A 10,671-nucleotide genomic window follows, 5' to 3' on the forward strand; every position below is an offset into this window, starting at 1 on the left:
ATCCTAGCCAAAAACATGAGATACAGACAATATAATCTCTGTACTATAGGGCTGTGATGGGGCTGCTATTCATCACTTGTTTGTTTTTGTCTGGAAAGGCAGATATTGTCATAAGGCTATTTAAAGAGCTCCTTTCTACTTCATAACATTTTCACATGTCTCTGAGCACAATGCAGTGTGTATCAGCACAGAAATGCGCACCAAGGGCCCTTTGTTCTTGTGCCAGCTTCCCTTTATTTATTTATTTATTTATTTTTAAGTCATTGTGGACATTTTAGCATGCCCCTATCAAAAGCTTCCCATTTCAGCTGCTGTTTGTGTGAAGACTCATTTGGCCTTCCCTGATGCCATTTATTTGAAACACGCTCCCAAATAACTTAGGATAATGGCATTTTATCATATAAAACCTAGGAGAGATTTCCATTTAACGATAGGGCATGCAGCAGAGCCCTGTAGAAATAAATCCCGTTGACTTAGATGGGACTTGCTGTATGTAGGGTGGTCATGCCCTAGCGAGCATGTTCTTCAGTGTTGGGAATCTTCTTTTTGTAGGCCTGTCTGTCCAAGGTCTAGTTTAAAGCTAAAGAACCATAAGAAGGGAGAACAAGAGGGGCGCTGAAGTTGCCCATCGACAGCGCCACAGACTGAGGAGGCACACGGGGTCATTTCCCCCGCGATGGTGAGATGCACTGGGTTTCTTTTTAATGAGCCAGTGTGGTGTAATGGTTAGAGTGCTGTGAGAGCCATGTCAGAGGCTTGCGATGGGTAACGAGGGAAACACAACCACATGCATTGCAATAACACATAGCCAGAGAGATGGCAGTCTCACATTAAATAGCTCCTAGGTTATGGGTAGGCAAACTAAGGGCCGGGGGCCGGATCCAGCCCAATCGCCTTCTAAATCCAGCCCGCAGACGGTCCGGGAATCAGCGTGTTTGTACATGAGTAGAATGTGTGCTTTTATTTAAAATGCATCTCTGGGTTGTTTGTGGGGCATAGGAATTCGTCCATTTTTTAATTTTTTCCCCAAAATACAGTCCGGCCCCCCACAAGGTCTGAGGGACAGTGGACCAGCCCCCTACTGAAAAAGTTTGCTGACTCCAGTCCTAGGTGATCTTGATGGTGCTGAGCTTTGACTATTTTCATGAATGTGGCAATATTTTAAAATGTGATTATCTTACTTGAGTCAGAAAATGTGGTCTGATGTGGCCAGTGAATTATTGTGGCCAGTCTTGGGCGAGGAAGTCTAGATTTGAAAACTGGTGCAGAAATAGACAGCTTTTTTAAAACAACAACAACAAACAACAATCATATATTAATCTTCCATGGCTACAGATAAAATTTGGGCATGGGCTAAAGAGATCTGAGCAGAGTTGGGCAGGACATCAAAGATAGAAGAAGTGGGGATTTGTTGACCATTCTGCATGATAATCTAACCACAGTAACCATTCCCCTTTGTTCCCCCTACTAAGTATTTGTTTCTTCTCAAATATCTGATGTAAATTCCAGTTTCTTTTAAAGCCTGTATTCTATTAGCACATTAAATTGATCAAACCACATATAATCAAATATTTAATATGCATTATTGATTCTGAACACTTATTTTTATCATTAATTAAATAAAATAGATGTGCAAATTGGAGTTAAATAACAGTTTTGTCTATGCCTATTCTGTGCCTTTCATTGCCCGTTATATGTTAATTTTCCTGACCTTGTTCATAGGATTCAGGCATATTACCTGTGTACCTAAAAAAATTATTGGATGTCTGGCTTTCAGCTCATTCCAGGCCCACATGAAGTGGACTGTGCTGCCTGGCACAAGCATGGTAGTTAGCAAGGTGTCTGTGCTGTTCAGCAATCATAAAGGCCACAGTTGTACCACATATATATATTTCGGTAGTTCCTGTAATATACTGTATATAACTACTGAAATATACCCAAGCTTTATACCAGAGCAAAAACTCAAGCTTGAGGTGACAGACACAGTTTTTCTTAAGAGCTAAAAGTTCTACACTGGAGCTCATTCCAACAAATGTGGTTGACATGTAGGAAGATAGCTAAAATTTGGGATGAATGTTTAATGAAACCCACAAAATTGCTGGACTAAATAAAGGTGGCTAAATTCCCAGAATTGGCTTTCTTAAATCTTTTTGGTGGGGAAAATGCAGGTGTGCGCTTTAAACCACTGACTATTTTTCGCAGCAAAGATCCTTGTAACTAGGCACCGGAAATATATATGGAAGGAGCCTCCTTGACGAATTGGTATAATAAGGTCTGGAAATTGGCACTTGTTGAGAAACTCACCAATAAGTGCGGAATGGTACAAGGTATAAACGAAATGAATCTGTTATGGCAGAGTAGCATAGCTTCATTATGCATACAGTGAAGAACGGCTATAAAGGGCTTCGTACTTCATATAAGCATTTCTGATTGCTTTGGCAGCCAGCAGCAAAAATTCTGATGTCCTTGCACTGACTGTCTCTGCAAGAAGACAATGTTTCCTTGCGCGCCCCACTACTGTAAGACTTTTTCTTAAAACATAAACTACCTTGTGCCCCCATCCTACATTTCCTGCCATCCTGAATGGGAAATAGCAAGAGTGCCAACAAGTCTTTTAACAGTAGCTAAGCCAGACTTCGAGCAAATAAATGGCACAAACTGATACTATTTTATGTGCCAAGAAAAGGGGAGCGGTAAGAGAGACTGCAGCAATCCACTGAAAGGGAAAGCATGGGGTGGGGGTGGGAAAGTGTTGACCAATGATCAGGTCTCCTCAAGCCGAGAGTAAACTAGCCCAGAGCTACAATGGAATTAACAGTACAGGCAAATGAGTTCATCTTTGACTAATGGTATTATAGTCAAGAACAAAGGAATGACTAATTATTCATCGCTTAATTGCCCACTCCCATCTACCTTTTTCTTGAGTGTTAACAAACTGGTCTGGAGCCAACTGTAGCATCAGCTAGTAATAGTTTTAAGCACCATTAGGCCACCGTCATGGCAATTTAAATTGTCACTTTCTATTAAAAGGTCTAAACTCCAACGGGTTTCGACTGAAAATGTGCTGTTCTGCCAGTGCTATTAAACAAAGACACCCTCTTCGTGCAATGTCAGTGGAACACATTTTAAATAAGGGTTCAGCTGCACCACACTAATTTAAACTACAGTATTGCTTTCTGCCAAAGAATAGAACCCTGATTTGGGCAAACACCCCCCTTAAGCTCTGTGACAGTTTCCGTGATTTCCCTTAACACATTTAAGCCTCTGTGTGTGTGTGTTTGAATGTGCTACAGCATCTCTAGGACTTTCACAGTAAAAGAGAATTGCATTTTAAAAGAAACATTTCTTTAAATAATCTTGTGATTAAGTTCTGTATTTAATGATCTTTAATTAATTGTAGAGTTTTTGTGTGTGTATACAAATGCATGCACACACACACACACACACACACACACACAATATGTTTGACAAATTAAGGGGTGGACAAGGACAATAAGCTACAAAAGAGAGAGACCCTGAGAGTTTGGGTGTGGCAGCACTAACTGAAACAGGTGACTAAACCAAAGGCAGCCCAATATGGGGCTTTTACAAAATGAAAAGCAGGACAACTCTTTGGGCTTTTCCACAGGGACCAGGGAGAATCAGTCCTGTGAAGATGCTGAGCAGCTCACCAACCAAGCATCCTTGGGATCCTATGAGTTTAAAACCATTAACCTGAGCTGGAGGTTCCAGATGGAAGCACGATAAGATGACTGAGAGCTGAGTTAATGGCTTCGATATGAAGGTGGCTTACCTTGCAAAGCAGAGTTAGCTTACATTGCCAGAGAAGGCACCATAGATCAGTGATAGAGCCCCTACAGTTTGCATGCAGATTGCAGAAGCCCCCAGGTTCGATCTATGACATCTGCCAGGGTTCAGCAAACTTTTTCAGCAGGGGGCCGGTCCACTGTCCCTCAGACCTTGTGGGGGCCAGACTATATTTTGGGGGAAAATATGAACGAATTCCTATGGCCCACAAATAACCCAGAGATGCATTTTAAATAAAAGGACATATTCTACTCATGTAAAAACACGCTGATTCCTGGACTGTCCGCGGGCCGGATTTAGAAGGCAATTGGGCCGCATTCGGGCCCCGGGCCTTAGTTCGGGGACCCTGAGGTAGAGGGACCAAAAAGGAATTGATGGGAAGGCTTTTTGCCTAAGACTCTGGGGCAGGGGTCAGCAACCTTTTTCAGCCATGGGCCAGTCCACCGTCCCTCAGACGGACTATATTTTTGGGGGGTGGGGAGGGAAATGAACGAATTCCTATGCCCCACAAATAACCCAGACATGCATTTTAAATAAAAGGACACATTCTACTCATTGTAAAAACACGCTGATTCCCGGACCGTCCGCGGGCTGGATTTAGAAGGCGTTTGGGCCAGATTTTGGGCCCTGGGCCTTAGATTGCCTACCCCTGCTCCAGGGTGAGCCACTGCAGGTAGCCAAACCAGACAATACTGGAGTACAAGGGCAAATCACCTGACCTCCATGAAGGCTGCTTTCTGTGTCCATTGCTGCTGTTTGGTTGTGTCCAGGGTGATAGGCGGTGGATGGCACACCTGGGAGTATTGCAGTTATTTCCAAGTACATACTGTAGTGAGAAAGAGAGAGATCCCCAATTTTAGGTTAATTAAGCTGTTTACCCTCTTCTGATTACTCTTCATCCAGTGCATTCCCACCACCGGTTTGGGAAGCGGAGTACATATGACATTAGCCCCCATCCATATCTATCAATGCTGCATTTTTGATGTGTTCCCCCTCAAAACCAGCTTTGATACAAACTGAGAAAAAGAACAACGTATGCCGGCAATGTGTACACAGCATTAATTGTCCACCGCCTCCCCTTCACAAAGACATTCTGCATTGCGTCCTTTGAATTCTCTCTGTCATAGTCAGAGGAAGCCATTACACATATTTTTATGCATTTAAAGTGTGAACATTTTAACATCTTAAATGATATTGCAATAGTAATGTTGCACACGACAATAAAAAATAACATGTTTTATCAGCCTGGTTTATCTACCTCACTCCTCCTGGACAAAAGAGTGTGCAAAACATAGACATTTCTCTGAGCGACAAGGAATCAGAGAGAATAACGCAATTACAATCTTTGGTATTGGTGGCCTAATTTAGACATTGAAGAATATTTGAGCAGTAGTAATGGCTGGTATTTTATTTCAATGGCCTTTGAAGCTTGTTCCAGTATATCAGAGAGTCCCTTATGTCATGTGCAATACGTTTTCACTGAAGTGTATTAGACTTGTTAGAAGTAAATGAGTCATAACATTTCAGCTCCCTCTGTTATGTTCTCGGCTGTTGCAGTTATTGCTCTGAAGGACACTGAGACAGTCATCTTGAGATAAATATCTCTGTGATGGCTATAGATACAATTTTTATGTCTCCACAATTACATTTCTAACTTCAAAGCACTCCACATTTTACCACTTTACAGCCATGAAAAAACCCACGTCAGAAATCGATTCACATCTGACCCTCACGAGAATAATATGCAAGGGAGGGGGATCGAAAGTCATTTTCTTGACAGAATTAGGAACACTTTCTGCTTCCAATTTTTTTTACAAGGGAGAAAAGAAGATACCTGCACTTATCAGATAGCATGTGAATTTGGTGGTAATCGGGGAACAAGCAAGCAGGAGAAGGACAACATTATGACTGAGAGGGTACAGATAAAGTAAAGAGGTTATTATAGGTGCCACTGGAAAGAAAAGGCAATGGAAGACAGAAAGAACAGGGCTTTCATCCCATACACATTATGGGAGAGGGAAAAAGGCACATATACACAAGCAGAAACCAAGGGTCATTGGGAATCTGCAAGGTGTTTAAATCAATGGGATATTTGCATTCACAAGTGTTTTATGACCATGATAACAGCATGGAGCAAGTCACCCTAAGGGGCAAAATGATCAAGCAACAAAGCCATTTATTTATCTGCTTGTTCAGTTGCTAAACTGCCCTTCAGCATAGAATGTTCTGGCACTCTGGCAGAGTAAAAGGCACTCATTTGTGCCACAGAGTCAACCTCCACTGGCATCTCTGTTGTTTTCTGGCTTGCCTGAGGAGTCTACTGTAGCAAGCCACTCCAGAAGGAAGGCCAAGACAGAATGGCAATGGCAAGCGGCCTCCTTTTTGCATGGCCATATGTCTAAATGAAGCCAACTGGTCCAAAGCAATCACACAGTAGCAAAGGAGGGGGGGTGGGCTTTAATTTTTGTGGTTTGTGGTGAAACGTCTCTACAGACAAAAGAAACTACTTCTTTATGCAAAACATAAAGGTAAAGGACCCCTGGATGTTTAAGTCCAGTTGAATTTGACTATGGGGTACAGATTTCATCTCCATTTTCAGGCCAAGGGAGCCGGCATTTGTCCACAGACAGCTTTTCTGGGTCATATGGCCAACATGACTAAACCGCTTCTGGTGCAACAGGACACCGTGACAAGTGACAGAGAGCACAGAAACGTCATTTACCTTCCCGCCGCAGCAGTACCTATTTATATACTCATGCTGGCATGATTTCAGACTGCTAGGTTGGCAGGAGCTGGGACAAAGCAATGAGGGCTCACCCGGCTGCACAGATTCAAACTGCCAACTTTATGATTGGCAAGCCCAAGAGGCTCGGTGGTTTAGACCACAGTGCCACCTGCTTCATGCAGCCCATAGATAAACTATGGAACTTGCTCCCACAGCGGCAGTGATGACCACTAACCTGGATGGCTCACTCACGGAGGATAAACTATCAACAGCTACTAGCCATGATGACTATGTTTTGCGTCCTAGATTGGAGCCAGTAAATGCTTATGAATACCAGTTGCTGGAAACCATAGGGCAGGGTAGAATGCTTTTGTGTTCAGGTCCTGTTTGCAGGTTTCTTACAGGCATCTGGTTGGCTTCTGTGAGAACAGCATGCTAGACTAGACGGGCCATGTTCATTTTTTGTTGACATATGGTCCAACTGGACACTTCCTAAAATAAACTATTTGTTATACGAAGAATAGTGATCCTATTATTCTGCATTTGCCTTCTTTGTTTATTCTAATATTAAATTATATCTGTTTCTTTATGGGTTGTTTGGAATGCTTATCAGTTCAGAAGAAGGCTATAAACATTTTATAAGATGTCCTAAATTGATAGCTTACAAAATCATTCCCATGAGACAATATCTTGTTTGAAAAGTTTTGGGGACTTTTGATTACCAATTACAGATGTAGGGAACCTGTGGGTGCTGCTGAACTGCATCTCCCATGAGCCCTGGCGAGCCTGGCCAATGTCCAGGGATGAAGGGAGCTGTAGTCCAACATCTGGAAGTCCAAAGGCTCTGCACACCTAACCTATTGGTTTCATACTTCTTTCCCATCCATTATTGCTGAAGAACAATGGCTTGCAACTCTCTGCATGGCAGTCTTCCCATTCCAATTGCATGGTGTGATCTTCCAAAACAGCACATGACAATTTCCAGCAGATAATAAGAATTGAAAATTTCCTTCACATGTATAGAAATGCTACGCATGTGCTCACATGCCTTTGTGTATCTTGCAGCAGGCACTGGCCTCATGCTAAAAGTCTGTTTTGCCTCCAGTTTGAGGGGCCAAGTCCCATGCTTATTGCATTTCTACATAATATTTTTGACAATGAGCATTTCAAGAATTTGAAATATTTTGAACAAACAGAATAGCTGCATGTAGTAGAAAACAGCTGCTTTGAGATACAATGGAATCTCAAAGGCCGATATGAAGGTCAATGCTTTTTCCAATTCAAATGATTTTCCATTACTTACTTTGTGGATTTCCACCCAGTTTACTTAATGCATCACTTTGGAGGGACCTTGTACATTAACGCTGCTGGCAGCATAATGGCAGTGTTCTAAGATTTACATTAGGATAAGGTAGAACTTATGCATTTGAAACCACTGCTATTAAGAGTCCTATTACAGGGTTGTGTGCATAGCCAGACACATAAGAAACGCACAACTACAGATGTTGTATTTTGTGCAGTAAAAGTATTATGTATATTTTTTTTAAAAAATACATGTGAAGTTGCTTATTGGGTATTAATTTTTTTTATTTCTTGGCCCTGGAACTCCTATATTAATTCTCATTATTTCATGCTAAAATACAGACGTCTCCTGTGGAATCCAGATTCCTAGGGTTTGATATGTTGATTAAAAACATTCCATTTGACATTAATGCATACCCTTTAAAATGAGTTAAGGGACTGAATATCAGATAGGCATTTGTGGCAATTTCCAGATAGAAGGGGAAAATACATTATCCAGTAGGTAAAAATTAGGAACCAAAGGGTGGTATTCAACTAAGTTTTACTCAGAATAAACCCACTGAAATAATGAACATGACTATGTCGGCCCATAAATTTCATTAAGTCTGCTGTGAGTAATTGTTGGTTGACTACCATCCAAATAATGTCAAAACAGAGTTCCAATCAGCTGAGGAATCAGTCTCTTTGCTACTGTGTAAACAATACTTCTTTCATTTTGACTAATTCAGTTTGAATAAAAGCATTTGGAAAATTCAGTCCTGCAGCTGCCTACCTGATGATGCCACCCACCATAATTATCCATCACTACTTCTTGGAGTGATGGAATTCTGATTCGCCTCTTCAAAGGCCCTTTAAGCAGGCAAAATATTCTCTCCATGGCATATATTTCCCAGCCTGGAGTGTGTGCCTTCTCCAAGGCTGTCTCTGCTCTGATTAGAGCTGACCCCAAATCTGTCACAAGTCATTTCCCAGAGAACATTTTGGATATTTACTTTTTCTTACTTCTCCCAACCCCAAGAAGGGCACCAATATTCTGACTGGCATTTTCTCCTCCACAATGCCCCAGAATAATGCTAGGCCCACGGCATTGTGGGGAATACAAAATGGTGGCCAGGCTGCCAATACAGCTGCTGCTACCACTTGCGGCAGCATTGAAAGAACAACAACAACAAAATTAGGAAGAGCAAAAGAAACTGTGCTATTGTCACTGCTAATGGTGAATGCCACCCCTGAGGAACTATTGGAGAATTTCTCCTTCCCCCTGAAGAAACAGGGTGAAATGGGACCTGCAATTTCTCTGCCTGCAAACGTCAAGAGGCCATTTCCATACGGGTCTACCTCAATAGCTTCCTCTCTCCATATGAACCTACATGAGATCATCTTCTGAGGTCCTTCTTTGTGTGCCTCTTCCACAAGAGGTCCAGAGGGTGGCAACACATTTGTGCTCTGCAGTGGCTTCTCATTTGTGGAATGCTCTGCCCAGGGAGGTTTCGCTGGCACCTTCATTATATACCTTTAGGACCCAGGCAAAAAGGTTCCTCTTTAACCAGGCCTTTGGCTGATTGACATACAATACCCTTTTAAAATGTGTTGGGGAGGGGGGGATTACTGGGTTTTTCTCATTTTTATTTTTATTATGTATTTTCTGTTGTTATATTGTGATTTTTTGTTTTGAACCGCCATGAAACCTCCAGATATAGGGTGGTATACAAATTTAATAGGAGGAGGAGGAGGAGAATACTAACCTTCAAGTCTCTCTCCTTCTGCATTCCATGTCTGTTCCCCACTCTCACATTCAGTGATAGTTGATTTGTCTTTAGGGTGGTCAAGAAAGAGGACAAAGGAGGAGAAATTTTAAAATGGTTACTATAGATATGTAGAAATAATTGCCATAATTTAAATCAGGGGCGGGGGACCTTTTTTTAGCATGAGGACCATATCCCCTTCCAGGGGCCACATACCAGCAGTGGGGAAACCCATTGGCAAAACTGAGCACAGCAATGGATGTGCATCTTTGTACAAAAAGCTTCATTCCAGCCAGGCAAAAATCTTCATCCTCTCCTCACCCAGGCAAATGAGATACACTAGAACAATTCAAGCTTATATCCCTCCAGAAGCACTCAAGGAAGGCACAGAGCAAAGCCAAACCAATCTGGCATCTTCCTGATTAATTTATTCGAGGATTTCCTTAAATCTAACAATAACTCTGATTTAATCTGGGTGCAAAACAGGCAACATAAAAAGATACTGTACATGTTACAGACTCAGCTTCTCCAATTCCACAATGACATACTGGTAGATGCACTTCATAAGAGTCACCCGGAAATCTTCGATGCAGAAGGAAAAATATTGAACTTATGTAAAGTTTGAGATGTTATCAAGTTTTACTATCTAGAGACTGTACTTTGCTACATCAGATATGGGGATTATATAAATACCTAATGCTGCTAAACACCTAAACCCAACCAGGTAAGGCTGCATAGTTGAAAAGGTCAATCACCACACACCAGAATAGCTTATCTGCTAACAGGTGGGTGTGTCTGTGTGTGTTTGTATATATAGCAACTAAAGAACACATCTCAAGTCAGAAGAAGTCCCTTTGATTCTAGAGGGAATTTTTTTTTAACGCATGCTTAATTATTTCAAAGATCTAAATGAATTCTAATGCGGAAATCTTATACTCACCTGGTTGGAAGTCCCATTGAACACAATGGAGCATGCTTCAGAATGATTAACAGGGCAATTCTATGCTGGCTCCTCAAAGTAAGTCGCATTGAGTCCAATGGGACATACTCCAAGCCAGGTTTGTGTGTATACCATTGCAGCCTTATTTAGGC

General features: G+C 41.8%; 1 long non-coding RNA gene across 4 annotated transcripts in view; it reads right to left on the reverse strand.

Annotated features, from left to right (window-relative positions):
• The window catches only part of LOC118085066 (uncharacterized), a 44,793-nt gene that overhangs the window by 12,483 nt on the left and 21,639 nt on the right, over positions 1–10,671 (reverse strand). For 3 of the 4 annotated variants that reach the window (XR_004692605.2, XR_009557461.1, XR_004692606.2), the window contains exons 5-6: positions 9,580–9,648; positions 4,527–4,633 (exon numbers count right to left, since the gene is read on the reverse strand). This is a non-coding gene — a long non-coding RNA (uncharacterized LOC118085066). Of the gene's footprint in view, positions 1–4,521; positions 4,634–9,579; positions 9,649–10,671 lie in introns of all 4 variants that reach the window. The other variant, XR_009557462.1, reaches the window with a different exon arrangement.

The sequence above is a fragment of the Zootoca vivipara genome, chromosome 4 (genome assembly GCF_963506605.1).
Source record: "Zootoca vivipara chromosome 4, rZooViv1.1, whole genome shotgun sequence".
NCBI lineage: Eukaryota > Metazoa > Chordata > Lepidosauria > Squamata > Lacertidae > Zootoca > Zootoca vivipara.